We start from the raw sequence: 18,085 nt of genomic DNA, 5'->3' as shown, positions 1-18,085 counted from the left end.
GTCCCCATCTGGCACTGTGTTGTGCCTGAGGGGGCAGCCACTTGTGTGCCCCTGGACTCCTAGGACTGCACAGTGACTGCTGCTGTGTGGTAGGCAAGGGAGCTACATCTATACAAGACAGGCCTGTGCATCTTGTAGGGACGTGTGGCCCACAGCTTGGGCAACCTAACCAAAAGGCATGGGAATTTTATAGTGAAGAGCATGGTGCAGCAGCTCCATGGGCACTACGAGATCAGGTGCTCTCCAAATGGCACTCTCCTACCTTACATTATTTTGGTGCTGCCTGGTAAGGAGTCTCCAGCAGCAGTTGATATGGAGGGAAGGGGGCAGCGGGGCAGACACACACCTCGTTTTATCCCTGCTCCCACCAAGGGCAGGGGAGAAACAGGAACATTTCTATCCAGGCAGCCATGAGGGAGCCCATCTTTGATTCTTACTAATCTCTCCATCCTCACGTGTGGATGCCTTTCCCTCCTTTCCAGTGGTCTTGATCTTCCACAAATTAACCCGAACTTCCTTCTACAGTTGCTGATGTGTGGTACGCAAAGGAGCTGCATCCATACAAGATAGTGCTGTGCATCTTGTATCTTGTTAGCCTTGTGCATCAAGGCTAACCTATTTAACGATTTCTTTGCCTCTGTTTTCCTGAGCAGGGACCAGATCAGCCTGTCTGCCAGGACCCCCTCAGGCCCCGGGGGAGGCACACCCAGGCCTAGGGTCAGTGAGGATCTAGCCAGGGAACTTCTGGAGGGACTGAATTTAATTTACGTATTTAAATCAGCTGGTCCTGACAACCTCCAGCCCAGAGCGCTGAGGGAATTAGCAAAAGTCATTGCGGGACCCCTGGCACAGCTTTACGAGCACTCGTGGTGCTCTGGTGTGGTGCCAGAGGACTGGAAAAGGGTCAATGTGGTTCCCATTTTCAAAAAAGGGAGGAAGGAGGACCCAGGGAACTATAGGCCAGTTAGTCTTACCTCGATCCTGGGTAAGCTTTTTGAGAGAATTATCCTAGCACATGTCCATGAGGGGCCAGCAGGGGAGGTTATGCTTAGGGGTAAGGGCGCCGACTTCATTGCTATTTGGTTGTAGAATTGTAGGAGTCTGTCAGGAAGGGACATGGGACATGGAGGGCCTTGTTCACATATTGTGCCACTCTGACAGAGACCCAGAATACACGCACAGACACAACCCTGGTGTTTGGGCCACACACACACAGAGACACACGCGCATGACAGCTGGGGGCTGAGCATTGCTAGGAGGGAAGGCATGGTCCAGCCTTTACCCAGCTTCCAGCCTATGCCCTGTCATCCCTGCTGGGAAAACCTTGGTGACGCTGAATCCACCTGTCTGCAAAAGTTGGCAAGTGTGTGTCCATTGGTTGTGCCCAGCACAAGGGGCTCCCCAGGGCTGTGCGTCTGTCCATCTGCACTGCTCTACTTCCCATAGCTCTGGCAGAGATGCCCACATCTGTACAGCAAATATCCAGCCACAGCCAGCATGGATCACTAAAGGAAACTCCATGGACCTGCAAACCAATGACCCCAGTCAAAAGTGGAAGCCAAGGGGTTACTCTGAAGACTCAGCTTCTGTCCCAAAGTAGCCCTCAAGTGCACAGTTCGTGGGAGTGAGGTGGGCTGTGGAAGGAGACACAAGGAAACAGGGTGATGGGGAGGTCTGGGTGGATGGAGGCTGTAGAATAACATCATAGAATCAGAGACGTGAGGCTGGAAGGGACCTCCAGAGCTTAAAGTCACAGCATCATAGACAAGTCAGGCTGAAGTGGATCACTAGAGGTCATAGCATCATAGTTACAGAATCCAAGAAAAGGGGCTGGAGGGAAGTGCAGATATCATAGGGTCACAGGCAGAGACTCACAGAGAAGTGGGGCTGGACCAGACCTCTAGAGCTCACATATAGTCCAACCCCATACCTGATATTATATAGCAAATTTCAAAAGCACAGCAAACTAGGGTACTCAAGGAGCTGGTGAGCATCATAGCCCAGCCTCTAACGCGGATCTTTGAAAACTCTTGGCGCTCTGGTGTAGTGCCCGAAGACTGGAAGAAGGCCAACGTGGTGCCTATCTTCAAGAAAGGGAGGAAAGTTGATCCGGCTAACTATAGGCCCATCAGCCTGACTTCTATCCCGGGGAAGATCTTAAAAAAGTTTATTAAGGAGGCCATCCTTAATGGACTGGCCGACGCCAACATCTTAAGGGATAGCCAGCACGGGTTTGTTGCGGGTAGGTCTTGCTTGACCAATCTCATTTCCTTCTACGACCAGGTGACCTATCACATGGACAAGGGAGAAGGGATTGATGTCATATATCTTGACTTCAAAAAAGCCTTCGATCTGGTGTTCCATGATCGTCTCTTGGAGAAACTGGCCAATTGTCGCCTTGGGTCCCCCACGATCCACTGGCTGGAAAATTGGCTCCGGGGTCGGACCCAGAGGGTAGTAATTGATGGAAGTCACTCATCGTGGTGTCCTGTGACCAGTGGGGTCCCCCAAGGCTCTGTCCTTGGACCCATACTGTTCAACATCTTCATTAATGATGTGGACACTGGAGTCAGAAGCGGACTGGCCAAGTTTGCTGATGACACCAAACTTTGGGGCAAAGCAGACAGGCGGATGATCCAGGCTGACCTGGACAGGCTCAGCAAGTGGGCGGATGAGAATCTGATGGTGTTCAACGCCGATAAATGCAAGGTTCTCCACCTTGGGAAAAAAAACCCGCAGCATCCTTATAGGCTCGGCAGTGCTATGTTGGTTAGCACTATGGAAGAAAGAGACTTGGGGGTCATCATTGACCGCAAGATGAACATGAGCCTGCAATGCGATGCTGCGGCTAGTAAAGCGACCAAAACGCTGGCTTGCATCCATAGATGCTTCTCAAGCAAATCCCGGGACGTCATTCTCCCCCTGTACTCGGCCTTAGTGAGGCTGCAGCTGGAGTACTGCGTCCAGTTTTGGGCTCCACAATTCAAAAAGGATGTGGAGAAGCTTGAGAGAGTCCAGAGAAGAGCCACGCGCATGATCAGAGGTCAGGGAAGCAGACCCTACGATGACAGGCTGAGAGCCCTGGGGCTCTTTAGCCTGGAAAAGCGCAGGCTCAGGGGTGATCTGATGGCCACCTACAAGTTTATCAGGGGTGACCACCAGTATCTAGGGGAATGTTTGTTCACCAGAGCGCCCCAAGGGATGACGAGGACGAATGGTCACAAACTACTACAAGATCATTTCAGGCTGGACATAAGGAAGAATTTCTTTACTGTCCGAGCCCCCAAGGTCTGGAACAGCCTGCCACCGGAGGTTGTTCAAGCACCTTCATTGAACACCTTCAAGATGAAACTGGATGCTTATCTTGCTGGGATCCTATGACCCCAGCTGACGTCCTGCCCTTTGGGCAGGGGGCTGGACTCGATGATCTTCCGAGGTCCCTTCCAGCCCTAATGTCTATGAAATCTATGAAACTAGATGAAACATAGTTGAAACTGGACAAAACACAGTCCCATCATCATTCTTATTAAATGTACATCTCTTATTGAGATTCATAAAACAAGGTCTAGCCTTCTTGAGCATCTAGATGGCACCTCTGATACTTCACATTCAGTCATGTCTACATCTGAGTGAACATGACCACATGTCGGTGAAGGTCTTTATAGCTAGAGAAAAAAAGCATCGGCAGGGCTTCAAAATAGAGAAATTAAGAGCGCAGGCAGATGTAGGATATAGAAAAGGGAAGTGCTGAGGGGGTGGTGCCTCATCACATAGAAAACAATACATAATTTTCTCCAGTTAAAGGGAAAGTAGACACTCTGGTAATATACCTGAGGCCTGGTGCTATGGTATTCACTTGTAGATTGAAGCAGAAACAAAAATAACCTGCATGTGCTAGATTTTATTTATATATATATATATATATATATATATATATATATATAAAGCCTAGCAAGAATTTACTAGATGATACATATAGGATTAAAAAACCAAAAACATAAGAAACAAAGCAAAAAAGAGTCATAGTAGTCCGAAGTCATTATTCGTTATTAGTTCCATAGTCATTGTGGTGGGCCAGTAGGGGGAGCTCCTGCATTGAGCCTCCCACCTCACTACACCTGCCCACCTTCCAGACTCCACGTGTCTCTCCAGGGGCGCCTAAGCCCTGGCAGACCCCCTGTCGAGCCCCACTGCAGAGTCCGGGGGTAACGTGTGCTGCCACCACCCTGAGAGGGGACTGTCTGGAGCCTGTGTCCTCGGGGAAACACAGGCCTAATAGTCCTAAGAGTACTCGACCCAACACCAGCACTTGGGGCACTTCCCCAAGTCAGGGGCCAAAAAGGATAGTCTCCCTTAGTCAGCAGACCCAAGGGGCCTCCTGGGCATAATTAAACCCACCCCTCAATAAGTCTCCTACGCCAGTCACGAAGGAGAACTTTATTGGTTACAGAGGGTAGGGGTAGAATAGGGCACAGGGTAGAGCAATATCAGAGAAATCCCATAGAGCAAACTCCTGTGGCTGGGGTAGCCTTTGATCTCGCATCTGAGTTACTGCAAGCTGTATATCTAGGTGGATCTCAGGTAGCTTCCTCACAAGTATCATCCAGAGGCTGTTGGAGATTCCCTCTGGAGGCAGGTGGTTCCTTGATCAAGAGTTTTGAGACAGAGAGCAAGTTTCAAATGGTCCAGCTCTTCTTTGTTCCTGAGTCTCCCTCATGGCTGCTGCCCCCCCCCCCCCCCCTTCCTCCTGGGCCATCCTTAACTTATATAGCCCTTGTGACCTCATTTACCTGGTCCAATGGAGGCCAGCACCTGTTGGCTGTGAGCCAACCAATTTGAAATACATCACTAGTTGCCAGGCAGACTCTAGCCCACCAGGAAGGAAGCCCCTCACCCAGGTGTGTGATGCTAGTCACTGTCGTGGAAAAAACACGCTGTAGAATTTGGGATCAGGTCAGGTAGAAACTTTATTTCGATAGCTATCGGAGAGAGACCATCACAGAAAGATTCCTGCTGTGGCCTCTCTGCCTTACAACCAGGGCAATTAACCTTTTTATAGATTCAAGACAAAGGGTTGCCTAAACTAGCTTTTCCCACCTTGGGACTATCTGTCTTGTGTCCTTCAAGACAGCTTTAATGGTCATCTTCCTCTTATCTAAGGAATTTCTCTCTCCCCCCCTGAGGCCTCAGCCATTCTTTGCTTCCACATCATGTAGGCAGAGGGAGCAGGTTTCCCCCTCCCTCAGGAATGTATCCAGCTCAGGTTACCTAAAGAAATAAAGGTGTGTCTCCTCTGCTAGGCCCATCCTACTCAAAACTGTCACAGAACAGAGTTACTGAGGAGAAACAAAGGTGGCTTTCTGCCACACATGTACTGAGCCGCAGCGCGAGGCTGGGGCCAATGCTAGGGGAAGCCCACGTCTCCCCACGTGGGATCTCCCAGGCAGGGTGTCTGTATAACAAGAGACATGCCAGCATCGCTCCTCCTGGAGCAGGGGGCTGGTTTGGTTGGTGGATGAAAGCCAACCCGCCCTCTCGTGTTGCTGGTGAATGTGTGTTGGTGTTTTAGGGCAGGGGTCAGCAACCCCCAGCACGCATGCCGAGCATGGCACGCAAGGCCATTTTGCTCAGCACACCAGCCCCCTGGAGGGCGGGGGGCTCCAGGTCACCCACCCCACCCTCCAGCACCAGCCGGGAGTACCCACCAAGGAGCTTCCTCTGCTGCGTTTCCCTGCTCTGGGGCTGGATACAGCAGCACTGGGCGGTAGCCTGGCTGGTGTGTGCAGTGCTGCCAAGTCTTGGGAGAATAAAAAGCAGCGTTGCCTTTAAAATCAAGCCTAAAACAAGTTCAACCACCTGCAAGGAGCGGGGAGTGGGGGTGCTTATCAACCCGCCTCTCTCAACAAAGTAAAGTGACTTAAAAAAACCACAAGCCCAGTTGTGCTTATTATAAGTGGACTTGGCAGCCCTGGTCACTCTGGGACTGACTATGGGAGCCTAACCCTAACCCCACCGGGGAGCGGGGTTTGGAGGTCAGGCAATGGGACAGCCACATGCCTGCCTGCCCGAGCTGTCATGGGAGAGGGGCATGGATATCCTGGCACCGCTCCGCAATGCCAGAGAGGCAGTTAGTCCTGGTCAGTAATTTCTATCCTGGCAGCTCTGTAGTGCAAGAGAGGCATGCTGCATGGCAATGCGGGGGGACCACGTGTTTGTTATTTCCCTGCGGAGATCTGGGCTGTGAGCGGGGACACCCCCACCCCCACTAGCAACTTCCCATCACAAGAAAGCCATTTGATACAGAAAGGGACCCCAGAGCCTCACAGGGCTGGTCAGCACTGCAGCAGGACCAGGTCCTGGCATTAGCTAGCCCATGTGTGCCCTTCCCTTTGAGACACCAGACCCACTGCAGACACAGAAGTGCAACTCTGAGGCTTTCCTGGTCGGGTCTCCCAGTCTCCTGCAGTGATGTGGACCAGGCAGGGTGAGGGCTGTTCAGGGCTATGGGCTCAGGGAGCCCTTCTGTAACAGCCACAGTGCTGATGAAGACACTGGCCCTTCCCCATTAGAGCTGGCCTGTGTCAGCAGAAGCAGCCCTTCTGCACACTGCTGGGGTCTGCAATGGGAATGGAGACACCCCTATATTGATGGCTACGATAAAGCAAACACTTTTGGCTCTCTCTCCTGCATGGCCAAGCATACATAGAGCAGAGCTGGCCTGACTGAGTGAATGGGACTGAGGAAAGCACCTTTCTTCTGCGTCTGGACAAGGGTTCAGCAGAACTTCCCCTAGGACTGGCAGGTGAAGCCATGTCCCTGGGGCGAGTGAGGGGGTCCCTGTCCTGTGAGGGGTGTGACATGGAGTCAGGGCCTCCCTTCAGCTCAGGTCCGAGCTCTTGTCTCCTTCAGCTGCAACCTGTTTCCAATCACCCTTTTTTTTTGCTGGAAACTGGCACAGAAATGGTTTGACACATCCCATGTGTCCAGCACTCACCTTGCTCAGACTCCAGTTGAGACTGCAAGGCCGCTGGGGAGAGAAGGGCAAGAGAGGCGAGATGTCACCCTGTCGTGTCCCTGGGAATCGTCCTCATGGTAACACACAAAACTGGCCTCAGACACTCACCTTTCTTATTTTCCAGCTTTGATTGCAGAGTCCCTGGGGGAGAGAAGGGGGAGAGGTGAGGTTTCTTCCTGTCCAGTTTGTAGTGAGGTTCCTGCCGTGAGTAGGGTTGGGCTGTAGTGATGCATGTAAGGAGATGGGCTGACACAGGCAGGTCTGTATTAGCTTCCCTGCACACCATCCCTTTTGCCTGGGACTGACCTACTCCAGTGCATGGTTCAAATTACCCCACTCTTTCCTATCCTTTCTAAAGACCCCTTCCAAAGATCCCACTGCCCATTCCCCTTTAACTCCTGCCAGTGTGGCAAGGGGAACTGAAGCTCATGATGTAACAGCGGGAGATTGGTCCAGGTGGGCTGATGCCCCTACTGGTACTGAAGGACCTCCCAAGTCAGGTTGGCCAGGACCGTGGGGTGGTTGGTTCCACTTACTGGGATCATTAGGAAGCTTTTACCCAACAAATCCTAGCCCCTGCAGGTGTCCAAGGCATTGGTGGAGCCCTCGTCTCTCCTGCTTTGGGGCAGAATACAGGTTTTACAGCTTGGTGAATTTTTCTTCTCAAGGGAAACTGTCCCCAGGGTCACAGGTCTTTGTGGCAGTGCAGGGGAGGAGGGGGCAGGGGTGGATGTTATTGTGGCTGTTTGCCTAAATGTCCATTCTGTGGCTGCCTGTGCTCACCAGGACTGGAGTCAGGGGCCTTCCACTTCTGTGTCGCTGTGTCTCGCTGTGGCAACACCCTTTAAACAGGATTATATATGGGATTATTGCACGTGTGGCCATAATGTTAATGCACAACCCGGGAACTGCAGCCCCGATCTCCTTGTGCACCAACCCCGTGTACTCACTGCGCAACTCTAGAAGGAAAAGCCAGAGCACACACGTGCAGCTGGGGCTGGTTGAGGTGGCTGTGGACAGTCCAGTCTGTGTGCAGTCCCATACTGTGTGCAGTCCCATACCGCACTTGCACTGGACACAGCCTGAGAGGGTGTGAGAGTGGTGACGTGCTGAGCGCCAGCCTTTGAATAACAGCCTCCATCAGGTGTCTCAGGTGGGCACCCAAAGCTGAGACACCCCCAGGCCTCAGTGGTTTCTACAAACCTTGGGCAGCAGTTAATGCTTGACCCCAGCCTGTGCTCACCCAGGCCCAGCTCTTGACTCAGCCACAAGGAGCTTGGCCTGAGTCCTGATGTCGGTGACACTGCAAACTCCTATGTTATCATAAGCCCGGCTGAGAGCAGACCAGACGGGCGCTTGTGCTGCCTGAGGAAAGGGCTCAGTCAGTGTCAGACACATGAGCCCAGCAGTGACAACCCCTCCCCACTCTGACGGGGTGGTCACAGTGTGGAAGGCACTGACCTGCGATATCGGATATTGCTGTTTTCTCCTGGTTAAGGACCAGGTTTCTGACAGACCAGTTCGCGTTCCAGTTAGACTCTTCCATGATAACAATAAAAATCTCTGTGTGAAACAGCCCATCAGCATCCCTGGAGATTTTCTTAGAGGTTGGTGGTAGCAGCTGCCCATGGTGATCTCTCCACTGAGCCTTGGGATCTGGGTACCATCCATCCGATCGACACCCAGCTCATATCCCTCCATCCTGGTAACCATCAGCAGAGATGCTGGGGGCAGAGCCCATAGCTGGAGCAGAGCAGCAAGAGCCAGCATTAGCTCTAGTTGGGTTGGATGACTTGTTCAGAACCACCTCTGGGATCTGGACTTTCAATTCCTGTGAATTTCTAAAGGGAATTTGCCTTCCAGGTCCTTGGAGGTCTTGAAAAACCCCTTTCCCATGATATATAACAAGAGCGCAGACCTTCAGGAAAGGCAATGAGGTAACAGCCTCTTGGTGAGTTTTCCCAGATGTAGAAAGCTACTGGCTGGCTGGGACATCTCTTCCCTTCATGATACACAGTCTGTGACACCAGTGACCATCTGAGCAACACTGCACCATGACACATGCTGTAAGGCAAAGGTCTCCTGGGTAGGAGCACTGGGGATGTACACCCAGCTTGTAGCACCATGACTCCTGCACCTGCCTTCTCAGTCCCAGCAGGGTCCTGTCAGCATTTCACCTCTTCCCAAAGTAGAGAAACCAGATCTATGCTCAGCCTGGCACTCCAGACCCTCCTGTAGCTGCTCCGGTGAGACTCTGCCCTTCTGGACACGGATCCATACAAGCATACCTCAGCGCCCTGGGTGGCAGCAGTGTATGGGGCAAAGTCATTTGGGGTGCTGCATGGCAGTGTGGTTGTAGCCAGTCCAATACCACAGTTGCTACAATCCTTGCTTTGCCCCCACCACGGTCAGCAGTCAGGGCTGGTGCCCCCATCACACCTCCTTGTGGCAGGGCAGGTTTAAGCAGTGCAATAGCACCCTCTGGCTACCACCAGTCTTGTTTTCTCTGGTTTCAAAGAAATCTCATGAGGTTCAACAAGGACAAGTGCAAAGTCCTGCACTTAGGATGGGACAATCTCATGCACCCATTGGCGACGTGTAGGGGGTGCACGCAGGTGCACGTGCAACCCCTGAGATTGGCAGCGCACCACTGAGAGAAGCCTGCAGGCAGTCACCACTTGCCACACCCACACCGCCAACACCATCAGGAGCTTCTGCAGGCGGTCACCAATCACCACTGCTCGGCACTCTGCCTCCCCCTCCACCCTGCACCGCTGCCACTGCCACGGCTACCTGCAGGAGCTCCCCACTTGCCACCGCCACACCGCTGCCACCGCCGCCTACAGGTAGTCGCCGTGCCCCCCCAGCCTCCTTCTGTTCATCCCACTCCTGATTGTCCTGGGCTTTTTCTGGGAACAGTTGTTTAGGCACACAGCTTGAATGGCAATTAACTCTACTGTAAATTAGTTGCTATTGTCCCAGGAAGAAGTATTTACTCTTAGGTCCTCTGCAGTATGGCAGCCCAGCCAGTCACTCCCCAGTCTGTATTTGTGCATGTGGTTACTCCATCCCAAGCGCAGGGCTTGCACTTGAGTTGCTGAATGTCACTGCAGAAGAGGTTCTGTCTCTGGGGGCATGTGGTGGGGTCTACTGCTCTCATGCCCAGGCCCATATTCCCTCCCTTAAAGGATAATCATTTCTTTGCTAATACTTGGGATTTCTTGGTTTCCCTTCCTGGAGCAGGGCTCTGGGGGCCACACTAGTGGGGGAATGGCAGGATCAAAAGCCCACATGTGACAGGACCAGAACACACTGTCATGCTTGGCCCTGTTGTGCCCCCCGTCCTACACCAGGCAAGAACAGCCCCTCACCCAGCTCTCATCCAGCCCTGAGAAGCAGCAGTTCTTGTGTTCTTGTGGAGGAGACGTCCGAGGAGGAGCAGACATTAGGTTTGGATCTTGGAAGCTCTTTAATTAGGAAAACTGCAATCAAGCCTGCACATCTGCGTCCACACAAGAACTGATGAAGGTGCCAGGCCAGAACAGTGCATGGGACAAGGGGGCGCTTGAGGCGGCAGCCTGTACCCACCACAGAGCAGGCGCAGGCAGGCTCCTGGGGGCCAGGACTGGAGCACAGACCTGCAAGCAATGAGGGCCCATTCCAGGGGCATCGGGAACAGCTGCTGCTCCCTCTGCACCTGAAGGCTGCAGGCAAAGCTGTGGGGCAGACCAGCTCCTCGGTCTGTGGGCTGAGTGTGCGAGTCTATCAGTCCAGTGGTGTGACCAGTGGGAGGCAAGTGCGAGCGAGCTCCAGGTGCAGGTTTAGAGGAGACACCACAGTGGCAGCTCCTGGGGAGCCCACACTGCCACAGCAGCAGCCACGGCAAAAGGACACCGAGTGGTGGTGGCAGCAGGAGCAAGGGCCTTTGAATCTCTAGAGAAGGCAAGAAATGCACACACGTGCATGCATGCATGTGCTCTCTCACACACACACGCACACACACACACATGCAGACTCTCTCTGGCATCTCTGCCCAGGGTAGAAAAGTTTTCAGTTTTGCCTCAGTGACACTCCAACGCCGTGAGGGGTTTGGGGAAAGGTCAGGATGGGATGGCAGTCCCTCTACCCATCCCCTCTCCATCACTCACATTGATGCTTCCTCCTGGTGACTACATGCAGAATGATGATCCCAGGGACCAGGACTGCCAGCACCCGCAGCAGGACAAGCCAATTGGTGCGGCAGTAGGACAGCGATGGGGCACCTGGATAGCTCAATACACGTGTAGGAGTTAGGTCAGCTTGGAAACAAAAACCATGGAGGCAGCTGGAGCTCAGGCTCCAAAGCACTTGGCTCAGGCCGGGCCAGGGGCAGCATGGGGACTCCCAGTTGCTCAGTCACCAAATCCCTGCCTACACTGCTGCTGTGTTCGGGGTCTGTAGGGCACACCCAGTGCGCGTGCGGCTGACACGAGTAGCACTGAGGTCAGGACGGAGCACAGCACCCAGCACCCGCTAGGCAGCCGCAAGTGCAGGACGCGTGGGAACAGCAGGCTGGAAAGCAAAGAGTGTCCTTCTGCAGCCCAGCGATGTGGGCGCTCTGGGGGCTCCCTGCTAAGAGCAGCATTTCCACACTGTGTAATGGAAACAGTCCTGGCCTGACAGCCCGCGTCAGCCAGAAAGAGGCCCTGGCAGGCCCTCAGCATGATGACACTGGGCTGAAATCCCTACAGGTGCAGAGGGATGCCCACAGAGGTGGTGGAGGCGGTCAATGCTGGTCTTGAGGAGGATGGAGAGAGAACTGGAGGGCAGCAAGCAGCAAGGGGGAGATTAAGATTATTTTGAAAAATAAATTATTAATTTTGTCACAGTTTTTTCGTGATTCATTTTTGCTTGCTTGCTTGAACCCTGGCTGCCTGGCACCTTGAATGGTGCATATCCTGGTGCAGGGCAGGGCCACTCAGCTCGGCTGTGTCTGATGCAGCTCCCAAACAGACGCTCCAAACAAGCTAAGGGTGCAGCAGAGGATTGTAGCTAGGACAAGCAGGGTCTGTAATGCCTCCTGACAAGTGCCCTGCCAAAAGCACCCACCTGAGGCTTGTATAAAAAGGATGTGGAAAAGTTGGAAAGAGTAAATGGTTGTACGATAGGGGACAGGATTTGTGAGGAGAGGCTGAGGGAACTGGATTTACTGACTTTGGAAAGAGAAGATTGAGAAGAGATTTCTCACCCCTGCAGGGTGGTTTCAAGGAGCACAAAGCTAGACTGCTCTCAGTGGCCACAGATGACAGAACAAGGCACAACAGGCTCAAGGTCCAGCAAGGGAGGGTTAAGTTGGATGTTAGGAAAACCTCCTTCCTTATGAGGGTGGTGAAGCACTGGAACAGGTTGTTTAGAGGAAGCCTGTCAGCATGTTTTTAATGCTTTCTCATCTGCACCTTGGTTAAAAATTAACAAGATCACCCCAGGAGGGATTTGAACCCACAATCCCTGGCTTAGAAGGCCAGTGCCTTATCCATTGGGCCACTGGGGTTTTTTGGTGCAGTTTGTCCCCAAAGGATGGGGTTCCCTGCCTGTGCCCATGTGTTCTCAAAACAACGGTGGGCAATGAATGCTTTTCTTCTGGCACTGCATAAGGACTGCCATTTACTGGGTGAGACCACAGATCCCGCAAGCCCAGCCTCCCATGTCACATGGTGCTAGACGGTGGATGCTGAAAGGGAGAGCAAACCTTGTCAGACCAAGGTATTTTGCACGGTTCCTCTTCCACTTGCAGCCTCCAGTGTTTAGGGTCTAGGACGCTGCGATTCAGAGGCCGTCTGCTCTAGAAGCAGCTCCTGGGTGGCACCATGCTGTGCTGGATGGCAACGCGCTTCTCTTCAACCCCAGAAGGCAGGTTCCTCTCCTGCTTGCTGGCCACCTGCTCCTGCTCGCCCACCTCTGCTGCTCACATGCCTCCCTCTCCTGCTCTCCTGCTCCTGCCGCCGGGTGCCAAGCCAGCAGGTTGGCCAGCCACTCCTCCATGACGGTGCCCAGCTGCCCAGCAGGAGGGTGCTGTCCTACGCCTGGTGCTGGTGGAGACGGTGCATTCAGAGGGTCTGGTCAGCTGTTTGAGCGTGCCGAGGGGTGCCCAACCCACCATGCCCTGCTGCTGCTGACTGCAATGGTGCCCCGGGCGCACATGAGAACCTGTTGCAGGGCTCTGCACTTCAGTGGTGCCCCGGGCAATCCCACACTTCCCCGCCGTGTGCATCGCTGCCTGGAGGGCTACTTCTGCCTGTGATACAAGGCCCTGACCCCTGGAGCTGAGGTGGAGATCACCGGTGCCATCAGTGAGTTTCTCTGCACGTGACAGCAGGGGACAGCGAGGCCAGGCAGGGAAAGAAGAAGAGGGGAAGATGAGGAGAGGATGGGAAGGGGGCCTGTGTGGGGCCCCTAGAGCCAGGCCTGCAGCCAGGTGTGGGCCTGTGAGGTGGCATGGGCACTGGTGGCCACAGTGCCCCCCACCCCTCGCAGCCATCCTCCACGCGATGGGCTTACCAGCTGGGCATGGCAGGTGGTCCTGGCAGGTGGCCTTGGCGCTTGGTGGCGGGGAGGCGGTCTGGCTGCTTGCAGGGTGCTGGGTGGCAGAGGCCCACTGCCTGCCACACGGCCACTGACCCCCTCCAGGAAGGAGCTGGAGCTAGAGCTGGAGCTGGCCATGCGTGGTGTCCTCCCTGTCCTGTCCTCTGCCCTCTGGCTGTGGGGAAGATGTCTGTGGAGGGCCAGTAGGGGGAGCTCCTGCGTTGAGCCTCCCACCTCACCAGCCCGTCCACCTGCTGGACTCCACGTGTCCCCCAGGGGCGCCTAAGCCCTGGCAGACCCCCTTTCGAGCCGCACCGCAGAGTCCGGGGGTAACGTGCCGCCACCACCCCAAGAGGGGACCTTCTAGGTCCTGTGTCCTCGGAGAAACAGAGGCCTAATAGTCCTACGGGTACTCGACCCAATACAAGAACTTGGGGCGCTCCCCCAAGTCGGGGCCAAAAAGGATAGTCTCCCTTAGTCGGCAGACCCAAGGGCCTCCTAGGCATAATTAAACCCACCCCTCAATCAGTCTCCTACACCAGTCACAAAGGAGAACTTTATTGATTACAGAGGGCAGGGTTAGAATAGGATGCAGGGTAGAGCAATATCAGAGAAATCCCATAGAGTAAACTCCCATGGCTGGGGTAGCCTTTGATCTCGCATCTGCATTACTGCACGCTATGTATCTAGGTGGATCTTAGTTAGCTTCCTCACAAGTATCATCCAGAGGCTGTTGGAGATTCCCTCTGGAGGCAGGCAGTTCCTTGATCATGAGTTTTGAGACACAGAGCCAGTTTCAGATGGTCCAGCTCTTCTTTGTTCCTCAGTATCCCTCATGGCTGCTGCCCCCCCCGTCCTCCTGGGCCATCCTTAACTTATATAGCCCTTGTGACCTCATTTACCTGGTCCAATGGAGGCCAGCACCTGTTGGCTGTGAGCCAACCAATTTGAAATACATCACTAGTTGCCAGGCAGACTCTAGCCCACCAGGGAGGAAGCCCCTCACCCAGGGATGTGATGCCAGTCACATAGGCAGAGGGAGCAGGTTTCCCCCCTCCCTCAGGAATGCATCCAGCTTAGCTTACCTACGAGATAGGGTAAGGATGTGTCTCTTTGCTGGGCCCATCCTTATCAAATGGTCACAGAGCAGAGATTTTGTGGAGATACAAAGGTGGCTTTCTACCACAAGTCCAACCTGGCAGCTGCACACCCCTCTCAGCAGGTCCCAGCCGTCTCCTTTGTATCAGTGGCTCCCTCCGCACAGACCGCTGCCCGAGATGCACGTTCCTGAATCCAATCTCCAAGGCCCGGGCAGAGTCCGCAGGAGTCCACGCGTGCTCCTGGTGTCATCCTCACGTCTGGCACAAATGCCAGGGCAGCACATCCCTGTGACTTGATGAGAGACCAAGCGCTGGCTCCAACTTCACAGTAGCTCCAACTTCACAGGAGTGTGTCATCATCACAAAAGGCACTGGGAGCGTCCACGCATGATTTGATAAAATGATATGCCTGGTTCGGCAACAAAGGTTGCTGTCCAGTCATTGAGGCAGCTACGTGGATTAATCCTCACTCAAACAAGCCACTGCAGGCAGTGCCAAAGCACTGAAGTTTGGCACCCGGGGCAAAGCCTGCAGCGGCAGCCCACCTGTGCCCTGTGCACAGATACAGGGCGGGGGGAGCACCCCCCACCCCATGCTTGCCGGGTGTGCACGCAGCAATGGGAGTGGCCCTTCCTCCGTCCCCATGCCCCCCCAAATGAGCCACTCACAGCTCCATCCCATGTCCCATCCCAGCTGAGCAGTGCTTGTTGGCACCCCCTTTACTACGGCACCCCGGGAGGTCACCCCACTCACCCCCACCCTTGCTACAGCACTGACTGCAGGCTACTTTTTCCAGTCAACACCTTGCAGGGACCATGAGATACTTCATAGCTCTTCTTCACCAGACTTTCTTCAGAAGGTGGTTTCCATGATCAGTGCGCTCAGAGCTTCTGATGAAGTTGCTGCTGCCTAGGAAAGCGTGTGCCTCCCTGCATGAGTTACTTTCCAAAGTATTATCCTGCCCTGCCTTCTGCCGGTCTAGCACCATTCTTCCATCGTCACAGGGGGTGTCCTGAGTGTGAAACCTGAGTCAGAGGTAAGTGTGGAGCCAAAAGCAGGTGGAAAGCAGCAACATGAGGAAAGGCTGGGAGAACCAGGCAAAGTCGTCTTGGAGCAAGGAGGTTCTGGGGGGCACATGATACAAACCACTGGGTTTTGAACACTTGCCATAGAGGGGAGGGAGGAGACGTGCTCTCCCTCACTACAGAGGCTGCCCCAGCAGATTTAGACTGTAGCTCAGAAAGGCTCCCCCACACCCCCGTCATAACACCAAAGCAGAGATCAAGCTGCCCAGGGATCTTGTGGGATCCCTTGCACTGGGGGTGTCTCAAGAGGCAAGGTGGTGCCTGGGGAAGGGCGGATTCCTCCCAGCATGCCCAGCATTTGTGCAGGATGTAGAAGAAGGTGATGGTCCTTTCCAGCCCCTTGAGTCAGAGGAGGTGCTGACTCCATCGGGCTGATTCATTACTGGCCGTTGCCTGGCCCCAGCACGTGCAGGGAGAAGCTCCTTGCCACTGATATGCTGCTGCAGCCACATGGTCCACATTAGATGAGAGCCAAGTTGTTCTGGCTCACAGCTTGTAAAATGTTGCCAGTCCTGCTCTAAGGTGTGTAGAGGAATGGGTCCCAGGCCTTTTCAGAAATAGTTGAATGTGGAAGGAAAAAAGTCCATTTCCTCCACAGCTGAGTCTTTCCAACTCCAGTGGCCTAATGGCGACAGCAATAGAGTTGTCAGCGAGGGAGCATGGGTTCAAGTCCCGCCTGAAGGTCTGCATTTAGCTGGCTGTCATCAAATGCGTGTCTCACAAAGACTCTGTGTAGGTATTTTTTGGCTCCGAGTCTACGCTCAGATTTTAATCAACAAAGTGTGGCTATTGTTTTCCTTTTTACACTCTTGAATAAATTTTATCCCAGATAGGACTCAAACACAGGATGCAGTGTTTGTCTCCTGCCTGCAGGACCTGAGCAAACTGTCCCCAAACACACAGGGAGCAAGTGCCATTGGCCTCATGCTAAACACAGAAGCATCTCAGCACCTCAAAGTGCCTGAAGCTGAATGGGGGAGGCTTCTTCCTGGTGCTGCACTAGATGTTGCAGAGTGAGGGAGGGCTGAGCAGGCTTTTTTTCCCGCTCTTCCAGGGTGTGGATCAAGGGGAAGGGTTGGTCAGAGGTGGGTAGCGATGTTTCCCTGTGCTGAACTGCACAGGAAATGCCTAAGAATACATCACACTTCTTCAGCAAGGGGACGTGTCCTGGGTGGGAAATATCCTAAGTGCAATAACCCTTAGAAAGAGTTAAAGGGCTTAGCTAGGTCTGGACAAGGTGGCTGAGTGGTGAAGCGATGGGCTGCTAATCCGTTGTACTGTACATGCTGTTGTGGAAACACATGCAGCATACTTTTGGGTCAGGTCAGCAGAAGCTTTTATTTAAATGAAACTACAGCTGTAGGGGGGACCCCAAAGTGACATGGATTTCCCAAGCACTTGGAAGGGGTTCCCCCCCAAGAGCAAAATCAGGAGGCTTATATACTTTTTAACAGTCGCTACAACTCACATGGTCATATAGTGGAGTTTGCTAGAAAAAGCAGCTACAAACACTAGCTTATTACTGCTTTGCTCTTATCAGGATGGGAATTATGGGGGAGACAAGGTTAGTTCACAAAGCAAGAACTAACACCCCCTTCTTGCTTCTGGAAATCAGAGTTTGTACATACTCTTTTTTTCCTGCTATCTTCAAGGCCACGGTGAGCGAAGCAGTTGCAGAGGAGCTACAAAGAACAAACACTTTCCCTTATCTGCTCTACTATGCAGAGCCGGCAATTCCCCACAAAGCGGTTATGTCATCTTATAACTCGTATGATCAAAGTTTAAGGCATTTATTTTTTTCTGATTCCACAACCCAGTTTGGGAATTGTAGCCTATGGAAAGTTATTGTTCTGCATGCCACGAGCTCCCCCTAGCTCAGCCAGAAATAGTGCAGGGATACAGGAAGAGGGACTCAGCGTGATGAAAGGGAAGTAGTGACACTCAGCATGTCGTCCAAACAGAAAGTAACAGCTTTAGAGATGGCAAAATTAAGACCTGTGGAAGGAAACCCCAATGGATTTCTCATCCATCCCACTAACCACAACTACCAGAACAAATGCACAGGGCAAGGTTATTTCATGCTGTACATAAAAGGATCACATTCAGTGTCACTCTTTAGTTCTTGTTCAAGGTGTGAATGGTTTGCACAGGCTTCACAGAAAAGAAATAAAGCATCTTCCTTAGCATGAGATCTAGAGCAGGGGTGGGCAAAATACAGCCAACGGGCTGGATCTGGCCCACAGCATGATCCTTTCTACCCCATGATGAGTTGCCTGGCCCCTCATGGCCCACAGACTGGGGGCAGTCCAAGCTGTGGCACACGC

At 53.3% G+C, this 18,085-nt stretch overlaps 1 non-coding gene across 1 annotated transcript; it reads right to left on the bottom strand.

Moving 5' to 3' along the window:
- Nucleotides 1–12,472: 12,472 nt before the first annotated feature.
- TRNAR-UCU (transfer RNA arginine (anticodon UCU)) lies at nucleotides 12,473–12,545 on the bottom strand. Its single transcript has one exon. It is a non-coding gene; the product is annotated as a tRNA-Arg (tRNA).
- Nucleotides 12,546–18,085: the final 5,540 nt, after the last annotated feature.

The sequence above is a fragment of the Alligator mississippiensis genome, chromosome 11 (assembly GCF_030867095.1).
Source record: "Alligator mississippiensis isolate rAllMis1 chromosome 11, rAllMis1, whole genome shotgun sequence".
Taxonomy (NCBI): domain Eukaryota; kingdom Metazoa; phylum Chordata; order Crocodylia; family Alligatoridae; genus Alligator; species Alligator mississippiensis.
The sequence above is the reverse complement of the archived record's forward strand: the minus strand, read 5'-3'. Positions and strand labels throughout refer to the sequence as shown.